General features: G+C 37.8%; 1 long non-coding RNA gene across 1 annotated transcript in view; it reads right to left on the bottom strand.

The window, feature by feature from the left end:
• Window positions 1-10106: 10106 nt before the first annotated feature.
• LOC131407427 (uncharacterized) overlaps window positions 10107-22150 on the bottom strand; it is a 63957-nt gene continuing 51913 nt past the window's right edge. Inside the window, exon 3 of the long non-coding RNA XR_009220487.1 lies at window positions 10107-10274. This is a non-coding gene — a long non-coding RNA (uncharacterized LOC131407427). The remainder of the gene's footprint in view (window positions 10275-22150) is intronic.

Genomic DNA, 22150 nt, shown 5'->3' with positions numbered 1-22150 from the left:
AGCTTACTAGAACCTATTCCCTTGGAAAATGCTATAAAGTGACTACTCCTTAATTATGGGGAAAATCAATCTAGGAAAAGGACAATCAATATAAGTAAAAGACAATATGAGCGATGACCCCTCCTCCTTCTCTAAGATTTTGTATCCAAGAGGAAGGGTACTCTAGGGGAGAGCTCCCTTTGTTTTAGACAGAAATATCAATGGAGTATTATTTTATCAAACGTATAATCATAAAACATTAGAGCTAGACTTTTCAATTCCCTCATGGGGAAATAGGTCCAAAGACTTCAGAGATGTTAGTTGTCACTGATAGTAAATAGCATCGCAACCTAAGTCCCTTATTCTCAGTACAGTTCTTTTTACACAATGTTGAAGAGATGTACCAGAAAGTAAAGATTTTCTCCCTCTGCCCCTTTAGATAGCCAAACTGCTTAGCTCTCTCCTTCTCAGGCTTGAGCTTGAAAGGGTGGATTAAGATACATTTCTGAACTCTCACAAGAGGAAACATTTAACTTTGGCACACTGATCTCAACAATTGAACTCTAAAGCAGTTGTTCCTAATGGATGGTCTTTCCAGGTCCTCCAGATTGCAGATGTGCTGGACCCTCATAATATTAATATTAATAGTAAAAAAAAAAAAAGAGAGACAGTGGTTGAGCTTTTGTCTCCATTGTGATTAAATAATTTACTTGTGGGATTGAAATAAAAACCAGGCACGACCCGACTGGTGTCTCAAAAGAAAGTCAGAATGGGTCTTTCTATTCAATCTGACTGGGTTTATTTTGAAGTTGACCAAAATATATTCTAAAAGCACCTAATTCAAGTCACTGGGCAAAAACTGCGAATGTTTAAGAATGCCCAGTGGCTAAAAGCATTGGTTTTGGAGTAAATAGACTTGGGGTTGATTCTCCGTGCTACCATTTACTCATTTCATGATCCAGGACAATGTAGTTTACTTCTCTAAACTAAACTTCATAATCTGTGAAATAAAGATATTAATCTTGGGCTTCTGATTTCTGGTCTGTCATGTAAGGAGCTCAGAAGTCTTCATTCTGCCCTAACAACAAGTAAAAAGCTGAACAAATTGAAAAGTCAACAACTCTTCTTAGATCCGTCAAAGAAGGGAAGTCACAGGGCAAACCACTGCCCCTAAAATTGGAGAGACAGACAGGTGGATATACAGATTCACAATTTACCGTATCAGAAACCTCCTTGGGAACCAGTTTGGGAGCAGGAAAACCTGAACTGTAACATACTGTTGGAGGTTCAGTGTGGTCAAACCTGAGAGATAAAAATTCCAGGGGACCCAGTCATAGGAGGGCTCTTACACTTTGGGGAGTTTTAGATCTGGAGCTTTACCAAGTCCACATAGTGAATAACAAAGAAAAATCACCTCATGTTTCCAGAAAAGGAAGGGAAAAATAAACAATTTTGAAATATATCATAACATTCTGTTCTTAACAAGGCCTGCCTTCAAGAAAAACTATTTTGCTGGAGCCTAACCTGCTGGAGTAATATCAGAGCCTAAACTACATGGGGGAAGGGAAATCCCCCACTCCAGTCCACTCTAATCTTCCATGTGAGGAAAGGGAAACACATAACTCCAGCTCCCTCCATCCATCTTGTCCCACCTAAGTGTTGGGAGGGCATTGAGAAGCACAGATGAAGTTCACAGTCCAGGGGCATTGGCTCTCCAAAAGACTGATACGAAATCACAGGGCTATAGAAGTCTTCCTCTCCCCCTGTACCTCACTACCACATCACTAAAGGCCTGTTTACTGCACTTCCTTTTACCCAGGACATCACGTCTGCCTTCCAACAAAAAATTATGAGGCATGGTAAAAGACAAAAAAAAACCAGTTTGAAGAAACTGAACAAGCATCAGAGCTGGAGTCAGGTGGCAGGAATGTAGGAATAATCAGGCCAGGAATTTTTTTAAAATTATGATTAATATGCTAAGGGATTTAATGGAATAAGTGGCCAACGTGAAAGAATAGATGGATAATGAAGCAGAGAGATGAAAATTCTAAGAAAGAATCAAAAATGAATTCTGGAAATCCAAAAGATTAATAGAAATGAAGAATATCTTTGATGAACTCATTAGTAACTAGACGTAGCTTCTTGCAACAGAAAAAATAAACAAAACCAAAAACTGGTTCTTTGAAAAGAACTATAAAATCAATAAGCCTCTAGCCAGGCTAACTAAGAAAAAAGAGGGAAGACATAATTTACCAATATCAGAAATAAAAGACAGGATTATAGCAGATCTTATGGACATTCAAAAGATAATAAAGGAATAATATGAAAAACTCTATGCCTAAAAAATTGATAATCTAGATGAAATGGGCCAATTCTTTGAAAGACACATCTTGCAACACTCACACAAGAAATAGCCAATCTGAATAGGTGTATAGCTATTAAAGAAATTGAATCAATAATTAACCTTCCCAAAAAGAAAGGACCAGGCGTAGATGGATTCACTGATGTATTCTATGAGGCATTTAAGGAAGAATTTATACCAAATCTCTGCAATCTCTTCTAGAAGATAAAATCAGTGGGAACACTTCCTAACTTATTCTGTGAAGCTAATATCACCCTAACACCAAAACAAAGACAATTTGGGCAAAGACATTGTAAGAAAAGAAAACTACAGACCAAGATCTCGCATAAACATAGATGCAAAAATATTCATCAAAATATTAGCAAATCAAATTCAACAATGTGTAAAAAGAGTTACGCATCACAACAAAATGGAATTTATCCTAGATATGCAAGGCTGATTCAACATTCAAAAATGAATTCATGTAATCCATCATATCAAAAGTCTAAAGAGGAAAAATGGCACTGTCATTTAAATAGATGCAGAAAGAGCATTTGCCAAATCCAACACTGATTCGTGATAAAAACTGACAGCAAATTAGGAATAGAGGGGAACTTCCTCATCTTGTTAAGGAATACCTACAAAAAACCTATGACTTACATCATACTTAATGGTAAGAAACTAGAAGCTTTCCCACTAAGATCAGGAAAAAAGCAAAGATGTTCCCTCTCACCACTGCTTTGGAACACTGTCCTGGAAGTCCTAGCTAATACAATAAGACAAGAAAAGGAAATAAAAGATACACCAGTTGGGAAGAAAGAAATAAAACTGGCTGTTTTTGCAAATGATACAATCATCTATGTAGAAAATCGGAAAGAATTGACGAAAAAAACCACTTGGAACTAATAAATGATTACAGCAATTTGCAAGATACAATGTTAATATACAAAGGTATATTACTTTCCTATTTACCATCAATAAATAAGTAGAATTTGTTGTTAAAAATGCAATGCTATTTACATTAATGCCCAAAAAAAATGAAATACTCTGGTATAAATCTAACAAAATATGTACAAGATCTACATGACAAAAACTATAAAACTCTGATGAAAGATATCAAAGGAGAACTAAATAAATGCAGAGATATTCTATGTTCACGGAGAAGACTCAATATTGTCAAGATGTCAATTCTTCACAATTTGACCTATAGATTCAATGCAATGTCAATCAAAATCCAAGTAAGTTATTTTGTGGATATTGACAAATTGATTCTAAAGTTTATTTGGAGAATAAAAAGACCCAGAATAGCCAACTTAATATTTAATGAGAACAGAGTTGGAGGACTAACACTACCCAACTTCAAGACTTACGATAAAGCTACAGTAATCAAGACTGTGGTACTGGTGAAAGAATAGATAATTAGGTCAATGGAACAGAATAGAGAGCTCAGAAATAGACCCTCATAAATATAGTCAACTGATCTATGAGACAACTTTTGCTCCTTGACAAAGGAGCAAAAGTAATACAATGGAGCAAAGGTAGTCTTTTCAACAAATGGTGCTTGAACACTGGACATCCATAGATAAAAAATTAATCTAGACACAGACCTTACATCCTTCACAAAAATTTACTCAAAATAGACCATAGACCTAAATTTTAAATGTAAAACTATAAAACTCCCAGTAGATGATATAGGAGAAAACCTTGATGACCTTGAATATGGTGATGACTTTTTAGATATAACACCAAAGGCAAGATCCATGAAAGAAATATTGATAAGGTACACTTCATTAAAATTAAAAGCTCCTGATCTGCAAAAGACAGCGTCCAGAGAATGAGAAGATAAGTCACAGACTGGAAGAAAATATTTGCAAAACACACATCTGATAAATGACTGTTATCCAAAATATCCAAAGAATTCTTAACACTCAACAATAAGAAAACAAACAACCTGATTAAAAGATGACCCAAAGACCTTAACAGACACTTCACTAAAAATATGGAAAGATGGCAAGTAAGCCTACCAAAAGATGTTCAACATAATATGTAATTAGGGAATTGAAACTTAAAACAATGAGACACTACATATCTATTAGAATGGCCAAAGTCTTAAACACGGACAATACTAAATGTTGGTGGAGATGTGGAGGAAGAAGAACTCTCATTCATTGCTAGTAGGAATACAAAATGGTACAATCACTGTGGAAGACAGTTTGACAGTTTCTTACAAAACTAAATATATTTTTACCATATGATCCAGCAATCACACTCCTTAGTATTTACTCAAATGACTTGAAAACTTATGTCCACACAAAAATCTACACAAATATGTTTATTCATAATTGCCAAAATTTAGAAGCACCAAGATATCTTTCAGTAGATTAGTGGATAAATAAACTACGGTACACTAAGACAATGGCATATTATTCAGTGCTAAAAAGAAATGAGCTGTCAAGCCATGTAAAGACACAGAGGAACCTTAAACGCATATTAGTAAGTGAAAAAAGCCAATCTAAAAAGGCTACATACTGTATAATTCCAAATAGAAGACATGCTGAAAGAGGTGAAGCTATGGAGATGGCAAAAAGATTAGTGGTTGCCAATAGTTAGGCACGAGGGAGGGATGAAAAGAGTGCACAGAGGGTTTTTAGGGCAGGAAACTATTCTGTACAATAGTACAACGGTAGATACATGTCATTATATATTTGTCAAAATCCATAGAATGCACAATGCCAAGAGTGAACCTTATTGTAAACTATGGACTTTGGGTGATAATTTGTTCTAGAATTCATGCTCTAGAATCCCCACTATGCTAGAAGATCTCATTGCCAACTAAATATTTAACCTCCAACACCCCAACTAGACTTCAAATTCCATGAGGACAGCAATCCTACCTGTCTTGATCACAGCTGAACACTCATCTTCTTGCATAGTATGTGCAAAACAAACATTTGTTAAATAAAAACATGGAAAGTATCAGGCACATAACATAAATAATAGCACAAATCAGATGGTGTTCTAAAGGGAATTTAATGCAAGGACTACTAGCAGAAGTGTGGGCTACTTTAAAGGAACTATCACACTACGTTAAGGCACCTAGATACTGGCAGCAGTGGGAAGCCATTGCTATATCTAGATCTGGAAAATCAAGGGAGGAACAATATTACCAAAGCTTGATGACAAACGGAGCGGTGGAAGAATTGCCACCTGCCAGGGAATGCAGTTATGGAGGGCAGCAGCCAATACCAGAAATGTACACCAAAGTAGGGAGGAAATGGGCAAGAAAAACCCTGCTCTCTTCTCCCGAATTGCAGTCTCCTTGTGACTTTTATTAGCTAAACCCAGTGGTAAACCAGAAGGCAAGAATGAATAATTTAGTTTGCAGGAGTCAGTCTTGCAGGACACCAAAGCAGGTAGAGAAGAACAAATATTTGGGAACCGGGAAAAAGGAGGTTGGCAATGGAGAAAAATCAACATAGTGATATAACTAAGTGCAGTATCTTTGATATCTTAATATTCGATAATGAGAATAAAATGTAAATACACAGAAAGACTTGATAAAGGAATGGTAATAGAATGTTTTCATCTGTTCGCTCTTTAAGTAACTCCAACAAATGAGACTTTGGTTAACCTGAAAGACTTGGATACCATCCAGAATATACAGAATTAATAACATCTTGCTATAAAGGACTGTCATTCTAAGTCTCTAAAAGTGTTCAGAAGCAGTTTGTCCTTTAGCATCCCCTTTGATCTAAATACACTCAGCAAGAAAATGATACAGCTCAGACCTCCTTCTTCCTCCCCAGCAGCTCAGCCCAACCGCTGCTCAGTTCAACCAATTAGCAATTTGCAGGGGGAAATGTGAACAAATTAATGCTGATGATTGCAGGCCACTAATTGGCTGCCGGGCTGTCGGAGTAGCTTTGCCGTTGCTAAATCAAATTGATAGTTAAAGGCCGTGAGCTGTTCAGCTGTCTGCTCTTCTTATTTGGGGCTTCAAGGCCAAGGAAGAGGAGTAGTTTACCGTGGCATTTCGGTCACTCTGTCATGACCAGCCCATCCTCCCCATGGCTGTGCATGGTCAGTGTGTTTACCGGTAATTGTGGGGCTGGTTTCAAGGCTCTGGCTCTGGAAAGGCGAGAGGCTGCCACTCTTGGGGAGATGTTCTCATCCTTTCTGACAGGCAGCAAGGCATCTGAGGTGAACTGTGAAGCTGATGCAGTTCTGGAGAAGCAGTGTGAATTCTTGGAGGCCGTACAGTTGGAGCGAAGGAACAGAGACTAGAGGGAGGGTAGAAGGCACCGCTGAAGATGTGGCACCAGTCAGGAAAAGAGCTCAGGCTCTCAGGCAGGATGCCTGGGGTTCAGTTCAGTCAATTCAGCCAAGTCACTGTATGTCCTTTGGATCCCTTTCCCATCTGATAAATGAGAAAATTCATTAAGGAGCACTTGCTGGACTTGACAGAGGCAGATGCGCTACACAACAATGAAATTAGGAGTCCACTTTTTTTAAAATTTATACAAACTCACAAGAATTTAACGATCAAAATGTGTATTGTTCCTTTCAAAATAGCCCTCTTATGAAAGTATGTTACTTATTCCAAAGATGTTGTCATTTCTCAAGTCATGTCTGGACATCTTATTGGAGAATTGCCAGAAAAAACAAACACTTGCAGCTCATTAGAAAAAAAAAATTCTTTTAATGGTTTACAACAGTGGTTTTAACCAGGGGTGCTTTTATCCCAGCCCTCATGTCCCCTCCCTGGGGCATTTGGCAGTGAATGGAGACATTCCTGGTTGTCACAACTGGAGGTCAGAAGTGGGGAGATGCTATCGACATTTAATGAGTAGAGACCAGGGATGCTATGAAACATCCTACAATGCACAGGACAAACCCCCACAACAAAGAATTATCCAATCCAAAATGTCAATAGTGCCAAAGTTGAGAAACTCTGATTTACAGTGATTTCCTTCAAGGGGAAATTTGGTTGATTTTGTGGAATTATCCAAAGATCAGTTGGAGGTAAGTCTGGTGACAAAGGTGGTTCATCAACCTGGCAAATACCATTTCTGGACTGAAGGGGTGATTACAGAGTAATGAGACTGATTTTCCCACATGACAATTTCCACCATGGAGTTCAAAAAAGGTTTCAAGCAATACTGGCATTCCTTCATTAATTCTTCTGTTCATTAAATATTTGTTAAGAATTTAATATGTGCTAGGAATTCAGTAGCAAAACAAAATTCGTATGTCCCAGGAGCTCTTGATCTAGAAGCATATAGGGCCATATACTAGGGCTATCTGGTAGCATGAACCCTTTTAACCCCTTCACTATTCTGCATCTCCAAAAGTTGTCTCTTGTGAAGATTACAAGAATTAATAGACATAAAATATTTATAACAGTTGCCTAGCACCTAGTAAGCACTCAATGTATGCTAAATATTAGTTATTAATATTAAAAATGCGATAACCATAGATGGTTTCCCAAAGGGATTCCTTTGAAGAATAAATATTCTTTAGAAGTATACCCTTGGACATCCTTGCAAATACACATACTGCCAGTTGTACATTTTTTATGTTAGGCTGTAATTAACAATGTTTTCCACCAACGGAAACATGATTGCAACCTCATTGGAGATAGGTCAGAAAAAAAATCAAGGATTTTGTAGACATTTGTCTAGCATTTCTGATCTGGAAGGTAATATACAAGATAGTATCATAGATACAAAATAATGTAGTCAACCAACTCTGCCCTCATCTGATTTTTAATAATCTCAGGGAGATGAACCACAAAATAATTGACCAGGGAAAATGAGCAAGGTCAATAAATGGCAAAGAGGTTCAAAAGAGGGCAGGATCCTCCTAGGCTAAGAGGACACCTCCAGGGGAATGGTAGTGAGAGAAATAGCTGCACAACGGCCCTCTGTTTTTCTCATCCATGAAGGTCTCAGAAAAATACAAGGATATTAAGCCAAATGACTTACACAGGAGGTGCTACGAAATTGTGCGGTAAGATAATGCAGGAAGGGAGTGTTGAAAAGGGAGAGGAAAGGAAGTGCCTGAGCTGGTTGGAGGCTGAGAACTTTAGTTTTACTGCTGATTCAGAATTACTTTAGACTGAGTAGATGAAATCATGGAGGCCCCCAAGTGACTCACTGGAGAAACTGAGTGCTCAACACATTATGGACCTCAACATTATCATCAGAAACGTGGCTTCTTTTCTGAGCTGGAAGCACCTTGCTGATAATTTCTGAGACTGGGCATAAATAGAATATTCACGAGTGCCTCCTGGAATATCTGTTTAGTGTTAAGCAAAACAAGGGCTAGGAAAGGTGGTACATAAATCTAATCTCTGCATACCAAATTCTACCTGAAATGCACTAAGGGAGTTCATTATTTAAAAGAACTTTGTAATAAATCTTTATGAAAAGCAAGTAAGGGCTTTCTGGGGTTGTCCCAACTTGACTATCTTCTGGCTGTGAGACTTGGAGTAAGTTATTTCAACACACTGAAACTTATTAAGACTCCATATTATAGCTAAAGAGACTCTTTCCTAGGCCTTTCCCAAAAGGTTGTAGCAAGCCTCAGACGAGTTAATTTATGTGATTGCACCTTGCGAACTGTAAAGTGGTGAGCCATTTCAAGTTCTTGAAGATTTAATTTGCATCTAATGACTCGTCTTAGAAGGGGGCTGCTTTCTATTAAGCTGGATCACCGTTTTATAGGTTAAGAAAAGTTTGAATTTTGACATCATATGATTTAACTTAATTTCAACCTTCTATGTACATAAAATGATATCACTGAAGTAAATGTAGAGCAGGAGTCCAGGACCTAAACTCTGTGAGTCAGTTCTCTCAACTTGAAAACATGTGGATAATGACGCCAGAACAATTTGCTCTATAGAATGTTGGTGCAGTGGAATGGGCTAATGGATGGGAAGATACTTTTAAGTAAATACTATTATGCTATTGATATATAGGAATGGAATGTTAATTTTTTTTCTTCCTCTGGTTATGAATTTGAATTGAACTTGGTGTTTATATGGTGGAGGCACATCTTGGTAGGAATTAAGGTCACTTAGATAGAACCTCTTTCCATCCCTGAACACACATGCAGGATGCTCCAGGATGCATTTCAGGGATTCAGTCACTCTATTTGTAAAAGAACCTTGTAGTAAATCTTCATGAAAAGCAAATAAAACATTGGGGGTTGTCCCATCTTTACTATTTCCTGGGTATGTGAAAACAGAGACAAAAATCTCCCATGCTGCCAATTATCTATCAGGGACTGTGCAATAATAAAATTCTATAGCTGGCAGGATCCTTATCTAAACAAAACCTGTATGTTTATGCTTTGAGGTTTCCAGGAAGTAAGGAACTCAAATAGCGATTATTCTCAATAGTGTTCTATTAAACCAGTTCCAGACTGTTTGGCCCTCAGCAGGACATTGCCCGATGAAAAGGATGGACTTAGGATGGCTCTAGCAGCCCAGTAAACTAATTGCTTTATAAGTGCTTTAACACAGTTTCAGGATGCAATGGAAACAGATGAGCCATCAAAGGGAAAAACAGGACTTTCTTTGTCTCTCCCTTTCTCACTGTTAGGTTCTCTGCCCATAGACTGCCTGGAGGCTCAGGACATCAGGCAATGTCCTGCTGAGGGCCAAACAGTCTGGAACTGGTTTAACAGAACGCTATTAAGAATAATCGCTATTTGAGTTCCTTACTTCCTGGAAACCTCAAAAATTGCAATTCCATCTCAGGAGGAGAAGCAGTCAATTACCAGACACAAAATAAATAAATAACAAAATCTACCCAAACTGCTTTCCATTTCATGCCTTAGTATCTCCCAGACAAGGAGTGTGCCCGAAACAGCATGTCTTGCTTCTTCTTAATAATGATGAACTTCAATGTTTACTCTTCCGTCTCAAACATCTGTGTGTCTGTGTGTGAATCTGTGTTCAATGAAAAAAAAAACAGTCTTTAAAACTGCCAAATACTAGAAGCTGAAATGAAAGATAAGATATGAAGTCAAGCCAAAGCCCATATCTATCATGGAGACAGGGGACAATGACTAACCACCTTCAAGTGTTGTGGTGAGGATAATCACAACAAGTGCTGACAATAAAAGAGCCCCTTATATTGTGCAGAGACTTTAAAATCTATTACTTCTTTCTTTCATTCAATCAACCTATGAATCACGTCTTTTACTCCAGATACTGTTCTACATTCTGAGGTGCAGGGGTGGTAAACACATTGAACAAGGTAAATGCTTCCTGGAAGCTTAAATTCTAGATAAGAAGGGCTGGGGGAAGTAGAGGTAATACATGAATGAACACACAAGAAATAGAATGACAAGTGCTGTGATGAAATTAAACAGGCTAGCGCGAGTTGATCCTCCATTAAAAGCCTATGAAACAGCTCAAGTGAGTAACTAGGATTCCTATTGGTACAAGGTTCACAAAATGTCCTGATTTAGGCAAGATCTAATGGCCAGGAATCTCTGAATCAGGGATGAGCTCCTAGTCCAAACCTTTGTTCTCTATGCCATGCTGCTTTTGAGAAGTATCTTATTTTTTACACATGCGCTTGACCAGACGTGTGTACACACTGAGATCCACAGCCTTATGGGGTTAGCATGATATTAACAGTGAAACACAGGGCTGCAATTTACCAAGGAAGGATTGAAGATTCTAGAGTTAGATGGAGCGAAGTTTGAGTTCTGGCTTCTCCACTTGCTGTCCCTGTGAACTTGGACCTCTCTAAGCCTCAGTTTCCCTATCTGTTAATAATAATCCATAGATCACAGGTTGTTGAAGGGAGTTGAAGGAAGATTTTATTTTTGTTTTTAAATACTACCTAGCGCAAGGTTGTAGGATTGGCTGAGTATGGAAAATCCTGTCGAGTAGAAAGCTGAATGCTGTAATCTGCACAGAGTATTTTCTATTACCCATGATCTGAGATGCAATGAAATTTCCCTAAGAAACATGCCAGGTGTTAAAAGTGCAATGTCAGCTCTTGATATGCTGGGATGTTAGTTGATAACTTGGTTGATTTGTGCAAGAATTTTAAATTTCCTTTTCCTTTTTAACAACCTTAGGGTCAAATTATAACATAAAAGTATTTCTCTCTTGAAGAATTGAAGATTATTATAACTATCATCTGAAGCTATAACTAAAAAAAAGCCAGAACTAAGACTAACACTAAAAAATCAGTCATACTGATTATTTCTGAATGATAAAAACTCATTTTAGGGGATTTTTATAGACTCCCAAATCAGATTAAAGGTCAGGTCCCCTATATCTAAGGTAAACCAAACTAAATTGATCAAGATTCCACCACAGTAGACAGCATCCTCCCAAGGAAATGTGAAGAAATGAAACTCACTTTTATTGTACAAATGCCTATATATTGAGTATTTTTTGCAACTTTCCTGTCATCCATAGTCACTTTAGTTTCTAAAAACAGTTTACATATGGCTTAATGTTCTTTGTGGGGAATCAGTGATTTATTTTAATTTCTATATTTTAGACTCTTTGATTAAAGGAAGCTAGTTGTAAGTTTCAATTTAAAAGGCTGTTTTGAGGTTTTAAAAAGATAATTTAATTCATTTAGCTTAGGGCCTGGCACATAACAGCCGCTCAATAAATCTTAGATATCATTATCATTATTATGCCTCCCAAGAAGTTTAGTTCATAAAATTATAAAACGAAACTGAAGCTAAAATGAAAGTTGCATGAAAGCAGAAATTGTTTTGTTCATCGTTTTTAGAACGTTCTTTGGCCAATGGCTGTAAATTCATGAGAGGCGATCGGTTTCTATTTACAGTATTTTTTGTATATCATTTTCTTAAGAAAAAAATCATATTTTCAACCTCATTTATAAATATTTAATTAATATTTAAGAAATATTTCTTCCAATTGTGTGGTCAGTGGTTACCAGGATGCCTGTTATAGCAATTTTTTTCTGTATCTATCTGGATTCCCGACCTCAGGGAACACTGACTAGGGAAATGGAGACAAGCCTCATGCATGTCTGCAACCTCCATAGGATGTAGCACTGTTCCCTCCACCTTGAAGGTTAAATGAATGCTTGGCACATGAATAGTTTTCTCTCCTGGGAGTGAATAGAGTGATGAGAAATTATGTGGAAGCTTAAAGTGCTTTTTAGATACCTTACCATGCCCTTTTATTGATTCAAAGGGATATGAATTGTTTTTTCTTCCTTGAGCCCATAGAGTCTAGAGACTTTTCCTCTTTTTTGCAGTAATATTCCTGACTTATGAATACAAACGTAGGTTTCTGGATGGTGACACAATAACTGAATTGTATAGAAACTTGAATTAGCGAGGCTTTTTCCCTGAACCATATTGAACAGGGACGTTGAATGGATTTCCCCATTTCTATGAGCATTAGGACAGGAGAGCATCTTCCATTCGAGTTAGTTTATTCTGCTGATGGCTTGTGTGTATTGCTGAGAAGCAAACTGAGATGCTGGCTGCATTTCTTTTTCCTTTGCTTCTTTTGTTCTGTTTCTCCTTTCTGTTTATTGTATTAGTCTAATGCGATTCCTACTAAAGATATTACAGGATGCAAATCAGCTTTGATTGAAAACTCTTGTAGACAGATATTTACCTAAATACAGTCATTTGCTGTAAGTTCCTTCCTCAGGACAGGAGAGAGGGGGGCAATGGGTACTTGGTTAATCCCAACCTCAGTATCTTTCTGCTTTAATAGCACAGTTAATGACTGCTGTGGGAGCAGCATTGGGGCGGGGACAGCAGTTCTATTTTCAGTAACTTCAAAATGCAAAGCATAATGATCTGCTTTACCACATCCCTAGGCCTTGAATCTGCCCATCTCCCTGAGCATGCAGGGCCTTCCCATGCACTGCATTCCTCCAGGACTGCAAATAGAGCACAGATTAGTTTTAGTACCCTATTAGCAAGCCCTATTAGGGCCAAGCCAGCTTTTCTTCTCAGCCTACATACTCCGTACCACCAGAATCATTTTTCAATCAATTACATTTTACCTCAAACTTTAAAATTTTGCTGCTAAACCACCCTGTGGAGTCAGAAGCTAAGGGGTTTACGTCATGAACATTAGTCAGAAATCGATGCTCTGTACAGATACAATCAACTCTATTAATAACTACTAGCATCATATAAATCTTAGTTAATGGGTTGTCTAATCTGTATCCTTTTGCCACATGTTCTACTCAACTGGTACCCTGGCAGTATTTTCTCTTGTCACTGGAGGAATGTCAGCCATAAAGAACTTCCCGATCCAGTAGGACACCCCTCATCCCATGATACACAGAGCTTGGCCACCACCATCTAAAATGGTTTGGATTAATAGTTTTTTTGTTAAGAGTCAATAAACAAGCTCCTAGGTCCAAGCAAGCTTCTTATAGCAAAAGCTCAATGTTGCCATTCGTCATTGCCACCAGAGAACCAGAAACTCCATTTGTTTTCTCTGCTGCTGACAAACGTAATTTATAGGCTCAAAAGACCAAATTATTTTCTGCGATGCAGGATTAAATCTGAATACTTCTTACTGGCGAGTTGAAAAAAGTAGCAGATATCTTGGAAATCTGGGGCCTCCAAAGTCTATGTTTCAGACCCACAGGTGATAGGAACTAATGGGGATAAAATTACAAGTTCAGGCCAATATGAAAGGAGGACAAAAAAGAACGTTCTTGTACAACCAGTGCCCCCGCAGAAGCATTTACTGCCTGTGCTCATTCCAGATCCCATCATGCCTTTCTGGACATCCATCCCCTGGCTTTCGTTGTTTTGAGTCCTATCTCTGGTTTCTTTTCAGAGTGCTGCGTTGCCTGCCAGCACAGGAAGCTAGAAGTTCCTGGAAGTTTACTTTATTACTCCTTCCCCAGGACACTCCTTAACCAATTACTAATTAATATGGGGAAATTAAAACCTACCCCCTTTGTCTTGACTAATTCAGAATAGACTCAGGTGTAATTCACAGCCGAGAGATCCTCTGCAGGATCAGACTAAGGCTTGTGGTTCTTTGCCTGAAATTGCTTCCTCGCTTGGCTTCTTCCCCTTTCTGTCTTTGTTTCTTCACTCTCTTACTGATTTCTCTGGGAAGCACTTCCTTAATAAATCACTTGACCATGAATCATAGTCTCAGAGTCTGCCTCTGGCCCATCTGCCCTAAAACACCCACCAGCTAGTGGCATAATCGGGAAAGTACCAATGGGCCATTGAAAAGGAATGTTGGAAACAGCTCTTATTGTCCAAGAAGACAATCAGCAATGACAATGCACACTCACAATCTACGTTTGTCCTATGTTAATCCTACTTTAAACCTTAAATTTGTCAATTGTCTCCCAGAAAAATTCGGCATATACGTCACGGCTTCCTGGAGGACCACACTTATGGGCTCAAGTGAGTCTACATCAGCTCTCACTTGGGTTGTTGCCTCAGTGGGCTATTATAACAGTGCTCAAACACAATTATAGACACCATCTGATTCTCTATAATATCAAGTGCAAGCACCACTCCTGGCTTGAAGGTTTCCCTGATCTCTCCTTGCCTCCCACCTAACTAACTTTGATTTCTACATGCTTCAGTATGCCTCTTCTATGCCCCAATCTATTTTGACTCTTTACTGCCCCCAAAATGTTTCAGCCTTATTCCAACCTTGCTCATATTCTTTGTCCACCTAGAATGCAGTCTCTTCTACCAGCCACCAATCTATCATATTTCATTTTGATCCCCAACTCTTACCTTGCAGTCTTGTTCTCGCATATATACATCTACCCCATTCTTATTGTCAAAGCCTCCTTTGCCGATCTCCTACTCTTCAAGGTTGTGAGCTCCTTGAAAGTAGAAAACACTTTATCTCTTATCTTTTTGTCTTTCCTTTATTGATTAACATAAGGAGGTTAAGACAAAATAGTCATAAATGCTGAAAAAGGACATTTATATCTACAATATTTATTTAAAAATATATATTAAATGCTATAAATACATTTATATTTGTATAAAATGATTGTGCACATAGGATGGAACAAAAGATTAGGCTTTTTTTTTAAAGAATTATAATCTGAAGATTATGGGAATTAAGTGACTTTCCCAACATAGTAGGAGATAAACTAAGGCTAGAGAGGCCTAGAATATAACCCAGATTCCACTGAATTTCCCACGACTCCACTTTGTCCTGGACCGGATGCCTAAAACCTCATTCTCATTCATAGCTTGAGGATAAGCACTGGATTTTTCTGTTGATTCTCTGTCAGGTGCAATGCCCTTGGGTTGGGTAACACATTGAGCCACCTACATTGAAAATGATTGATTTAGGTGTTTGTCATTTTTCTATAATATGAGGGGCATAGATTCATATGGGAACACTTGTCCCTTAAAGATTGAGACAAGGAAATAAAATTAAGGAAATGAGAGCAGTGAGGAGATGATCTAGTGATGTCAGATTATAAAGCCCTGAGTTTTGTTATTTTCTGAAATTGAGGTAATCTGGAATCAAAAGAAAACTGCAGTAAAGTGTTTCTCAATTAAACAACACTAAGAATCCATGCAACATTTTGGGGAGAAAATATCTCATATAAAATTACTTACCACATCAACAGACTTGACAGATAGACACAGTAATTCTATAATGTGAGGTTTTGCATGGATTCTTCATATTATTTAGTTGGGAAACACTTTACTTCAGTTTTATTTTCATTTCAGATTAGTTCAATTTCAGAAAATCAAGTTAGGAATAAGTGTGTTAATTTAAGATGTCAGGCCACTAGGGAATTCATTAGAGACCAAAAAGTGGACTCAAACAGCATCAAATACTCTTTTATTTTTTCCACTTAAACTGAGGAAAATGAAAGTCTAGCTAAATCCCTTTGTAGGCCACTTGAAGTTAAACTGGAAAGGTATAGGAAAAACTTCTCATAAGCTTTAATAAAGAGGTTATATTAATCTACAAATGAATTAAGAGCAAGGAAATTCATCGAGTTCATCATTCAAATCCATTTTTCACTCCATTCACATTGATAATACGTGTTTCTAATTTTACGGGTGCATTGCTACACCATGAAAAGTTTTGATCTTGTTTGGGTTGGATAACTTCACCGTGTCTCCAATTTTCCTGTCTGGAAAGTGGAGGAAATCATATCTGATTATTTCCTTTCCTTCTTGATTCTATTGAGATACACCAGCCTTTAAAAGTTTCATGTTAAGCAATAAAATATTGTCATAACTTAAAGATAAAAAATAACGTCAAGGAATTATGGTGTGCTCTGATAGTCTTGGATGACAGCTACTATTTAAATACTAATTTCCCTTCCTAGATTTTCTGTATCTTTATATTGTTGTGGTGAAACACATTTCTCATGTAGGAGATTGAAGTATATGCTTGCTTTTTATGTGTGAGGAGAAGCAATTAAGGATTTTATATTATTTTACAAAGACTGTATTTTATCATTCTGAAAAAATATATAGATATGGTGTGAGCTCATCACATTATTTTAAATGATGGAAATTATCTCTTAGTAACTTGTTTTGGGGAAGCTAAGCAATATTTTAAGATTTAAATGGGCTGTTTGGTGAAATGAATGGATGACTACAGTGACTATAGTGTTATGGTTATGATCACAAAGTAAGCTACTTACACATTGCACTGGTTATAGAGTATAAAGATGTTAAAAAGATGACACTCACAGCTTCCACGTTTAAAAAGAGCCAATATTTATTAATCACCTGCTATACATCAGCTTTTATTGTTTATCTCATTTGACACTACAACAACCCTAAGATGTAACCATGGTCATTATCCCCATTTTACGTGAGAGGAAATGAAGGCTCAAAAGTAAAATTTTTACTCTCTAGAGCGGCATTGCCAGTAACGGGCTGAGTGAAAATTCAAACTAGGCAGTAGGACACTACAGAACTCACTCCTAACCGTTGTATGACATAGCCTCTTATAAGCAGCCATATTTCATTCACTGATAGAGTATCGGAGTCAGATATTCTACATATGGGATTGTATTATACAAAACATTTATCCAGGTACTCTTACATCTTTTAGGGGGAAGTAAGCTAAAAATAACTGGGTTGGACAAAAAAGGATCTGTTACCTAGAACGTCAGGGAGCAGGTTTGTGAGAAGTAAGAACAAGTCAGGACATATGGAGAAGGGGAGAAAGAACAGCATGCAAGTATCTGAGAGCCAATTATTTATCTGGAGTAAAGGAAGTCAGTTTGAGGTATACATGAGACAAACTTTCCAGAACATAATGATCCAATAAGGAGAAGGAGAATTGGTGACTGTCAGGTGAGTTCCTTACTCTTGCCTCAGTAAGTTCAATAATTATATCTGAGGAATTTCCATACCCTTAAGCAGTCTCTTGTGGACATTTCCCTTTTTCATTATCATTAGATGTAGGTATAGCAGATATAGCTGGTTTTGAACTAGGCCCTGAGAAGTATTAATGAAGTTCATCAAAGAGGGTTACTTGTTTGTTTGCTTTATCATTTACTCTTTCTTTAGAGAAGGAAAACTTCTATCTAAAGTGAGTGTTCCAGTTAGAAGAGCTCTGGATTTAAGTTGCATTAATGCCATTTTACTTAATGTGTTTGCAGTAGGCTGAATAATGGCTCCCCAAATATATCCATGTCCTAATCCTTGGACACTGTGAATGTTGTCTTATAGAGAAAAAGAGACTTTACAGATGTGATTAAGTCTCTTGAGATGGGCAGATTATCTTGGATTATCCAGGTGAGTCCAGTATAATTACAGCAGCCCTTAGAAGAGAAACACAGGAGGAGTAAGATTCAGAGGAGAAAGAGATATAATCATGGAAGCAGAGATTAAAGTGATGCATTTTGAGATGGAAATATGGGGCCACAAGCCAAGAAATACTTATGGCTGGTCATTAGGTGCTGAAAAAGGCAAGGAAATGGATTCTCCCCTCAAACTCTCTAGAAGGTGCCATTCCTGCTGACACCTTGATTTTAGCCCAGTGAAACTGATCTTGGATTTCTGACATCCAGAACAGCAAGGGAATAAATTTGTGTTGTTTTTAACCCACTAAATTTTGATAATTTGTTACAGAAGCAATAGGACACTGACACAATGTTCAAGGGGCTGCCTAGTCTTCTCTTTACCAGCTGCTTTGCCCCTCTGACCACTTTTTTTACCAGCCCCTTAAATTAAGCTCTCTTAAATCAGAAACTTCTGTTTCTGGCTCACAGTGATCGCCTGCCTACAACTTCCCAATATCCTAGACATTTGCTATTCAAAGTTGGTCCTTAGATCAGCATCACCTGAGACCTTGTTAGAAAAGCAAATTCTCAGGTTCTAATTTGGACATATAAAATCAAGTACTCTAGGTGGATGGCCCAGCGTTAGCTGTTCGAGCAAGCAGTCCAGGTGATTCTGAAGCATTTTGAGGCATGAGCACAACCATACTATGATAGCCACTTCTCTAATTCATCCACCTTCCCTTCAGCCTCTGCCTTTCTCTCCTTCCTCCACAGTGCTGTCACCTCATCGTCATTTTCCTTCCGTTTTCTTCATCCCTTTCTCATTACTGATTCTATCTCTGTTATGTTGACTCAGCTGATTTGAGATTTCGTTAAATGAATGGGAAGTCGGATTGCTTTTTATAACTGGGCAGGACTACAGCCAGTCTTCTCTGTAGGGTGCTTGGTGTTGGGAGAAAAAGGCAGGCAGGTGCCCACAATTTCTAGAGTAAGAAAGACTTCACTCTGAATGATGGAGTTACCAGCTCCCTCCCTCGCCTATATTTTTCTCTTCACCACGGCCTTATATGAAGGTCTAGATTATGTGCTCTCTGAGACCTCATCACTCACACTTGGAATCTTCTCCAGAAATATCACAGAGTTTTCTTTGGAAAATAATGCTAAAATTTCTCTCAAAGGGCCAGGTTCCTATGTGGAGAACACTTGGGTTGTGAGAGGAGGGCACACCCAACTAGCTCAGCTGTTTTGAGAGCAGTTCACAATCAGTTACCCTGAGCATTGCCCAAGGCCCACTTCTGTTCTTTATGTTAGCTGGCTTGAAGCTTAGCATATCACCAGGTGACTGTGAGTTTCCCTTGCTTTATTTTATCTTTCAGTCTGCCTTCATCTGCTCCCTATCTTCCCTTATTTGCTCAAAATAAATGATCTGCTGCTGGCTGCCTTTCTTGATTTGCAGATTATAGTGTCACATGTATTTTCTGTTACCTTAACATCTTCTCTCAGTCTTCAGCATTGAATACTATTCACTAAACCTTTATTTTAAGGGCCCCATCCCCCAAACTCTCTAAGAGAGGTAGCTATCTTTTGGTGATGAATCCTCCCTGGCTTCAGCTATTCTCTGTCTGTTGAGAAACTCTAAATGTAAATCTATAGTGCTGCCAACTCTTCCCTGAACTTCACATCTATTCAACCAGTTTCTACTTAGCATCCCTGCAGGTACCCAGAGGGACTTTCATATGTATCTCCCCTTCTTCATATAACCTCCACTTCATGACCACAAGTATAATTAGGGAAGAAAAGATCATTAAAAATATTTGGAGATTGTTTTCTCACTCACTCATTCTCTTTTCTGATCCTGTCTCAATCACCAAAACATAGTGCTTTGTTTCCTTCCCGATGTCTCTTCTCCTATATTATTCCTTTAGCTTTGACCCTATTACCTCTTGCCTGAAATACCGTTCACTTGACTGCTAATACATCCTATATCTAGCTTCCAAATTCATCTTCTTAATGTGAAGCTCTGATGATTCTCCAACTTACATCTCTTAGTTTTCTTATCACTTGCTGGCTTTAGGTGAACATTGTTTACTTCACCATATTCTTCATAATCTAATCTAAACTCGAATGGTCTGAAATGTAACCTCTATATCCAGCAAACTGGAATTTTTTAAAAAATATGATTGTTCTTTCCCACTTCCATACATTTAGTATTTCCTATATGAGAATTTTCTATACAATTCTCCTCTGTCCACCTGGAACAACCCACGCTCTTCTTTCAAAGCCCTTTAAAACTCCTTATCTTTCATTTTGTAGTTTTTCTTACTCAATCTCACCAGGTGGAAGCAATTTGTCCTTCCTTTTAATTTCCAGAGCTCTCTATATTTCTTCTATAGTTTTGATCCTATTCTCCCTTATAATGGAAGTATATGTATCTTAGGAAATAAGTTTCTTTAGGACAGGGACCATGTCTTACCATTCTTTTACACCCCGGTACATTGCACATTTATAAGAGTTCAATACATTTGGACTGAATCAATTAGAATCAACAGTGCCTTTTAGGGTGCTGAAAGGATAGTTTAGAATAGTAGCTAATATATGCTTCCTTTTCACAGGTCATGAACTCCTGTGGGAGTTAACACTTTACTTAATATAAGCAGCAACAGGAAAATTAGAATGACAAATTAAAAATAGATTTCCATAAGTAACGTAACACATGTAGGGAAGAGAGTGAACTGTTATTCCAAAAGTGAGCTTGTGTCTTTTTCCTCTGCAAGTTGTTCTCTGTACACATTCTATATTAATTATGTTAGATCAGTATTTGAATTTATGGGTTTAAGTTTCAGATAATTTGACCAGACCTGCAACATATCTAAGTTCCTAAAGGTACAACAGTTATTAAAATATGGTCGTGCTGATTTAGGTTATTGTATTCTCAGAAGATGTGTCATCTGTATTAATATAAATTAAATAGATTATCATCTTAATTCCTGGTAGATGCTTAAGGATTTGAGGGCTCTAATCCCCTGAAAATTAGCCTCCAAATTTCATCACCATCAACAACACTTACACATTTTTCTAAAAGACATGGGGCTGATTGTTTTACAGCCAATAGCTTATTTAACTCTTCAAACAGTCCAATTTTATAGATGGGGAAACTAAGACTAACAGAAATTTGAATATTATCCGACGTAGCAGAGCTAGTAAATTACAGAGCCAAGATTCAAAGAGATGTTGTTCCCAACTAGGTAATATGGAAATATATATAGATTCTCTTTCTCTTCACTCATCATTAGAACAGTTTCAAAAACCTAGTGCAGGGAACCATATATAGTGCAATTCTCTTAGCTGGATATTTTCTTTTGCTTCTGTTCTTCAAAAGGAGACCCAAGGGGCTCTTGAAATGTCTACACCTGCAGCCTGAAGAAAGTGCCTCAGCCTGGATGAGTTCCTCTGAGAGATTATGCTCACCCATCTGTTTCCATAAAAGTTTAATGCCAAGTAGCAAACTCATATATTGTTTTGTTTTAACTTAATTTTTATTCAATCTGTTGTCAGAAATCAGGCCTCTGCAATCTGGCAGCAGGTGCGTAAGTAACAAACGCACAATGTGGTCTACCCACGCTTCCCCAAGGAACCATTCATGAGTGCACTGACTTTACACACAGCAATAATTAGGACCATTGCTAGGATGCAGTCATTGATTCCTGTAACTTCACGTCTACTCTACCAGGAATCCAGAAGTGGAATATCCCCTTCTTAAGCAGAGCAGTTCTTATTACTCAACTCAGGCCAAGCAGTAGGGTTTTTGCCTCCCCTTGACTTATAAAATCTAGAGCCCAGGAGGAAAACTGCCCTCTTATCTCCACCTCACTGACTCCTAGCCAACAACAGGAAACACATTTGCTGTGGTCCTTGCACTTAAGTCTCCCCTGGTGAGTCTCAAGTTCATATCCAGTGCCAATAGCCTGTGGAATTATTTTAATAATCCTTCTCATTCGGTAGAAAGAGAGGCATTTTTACTCAGTTTTTATTTTATACTCTTCTATTTTTCAGGAAAGTTCCCTCAACATCCAGATCTCATGCTGTTTTCCTTCCA

Source organism: Diceros bicornis, chromosome 6 (genome assembly GCF_020826845.1).
Source record: "Diceros bicornis minor isolate mBicDic1 chromosome 6, mDicBic1.mat.cur, whole genome shotgun sequence".
In the NCBI taxonomy this organism is placed as follows: Eukaryota; Metazoa; Chordata; class Mammalia; order Perissodactyla; family Rhinocerotidae; genus Diceros; species Diceros bicornis.
The sequence above is the reverse complement of the archived record's forward strand: the minus strand, read 5'-3'. Positions and strand labels throughout refer to the sequence as shown.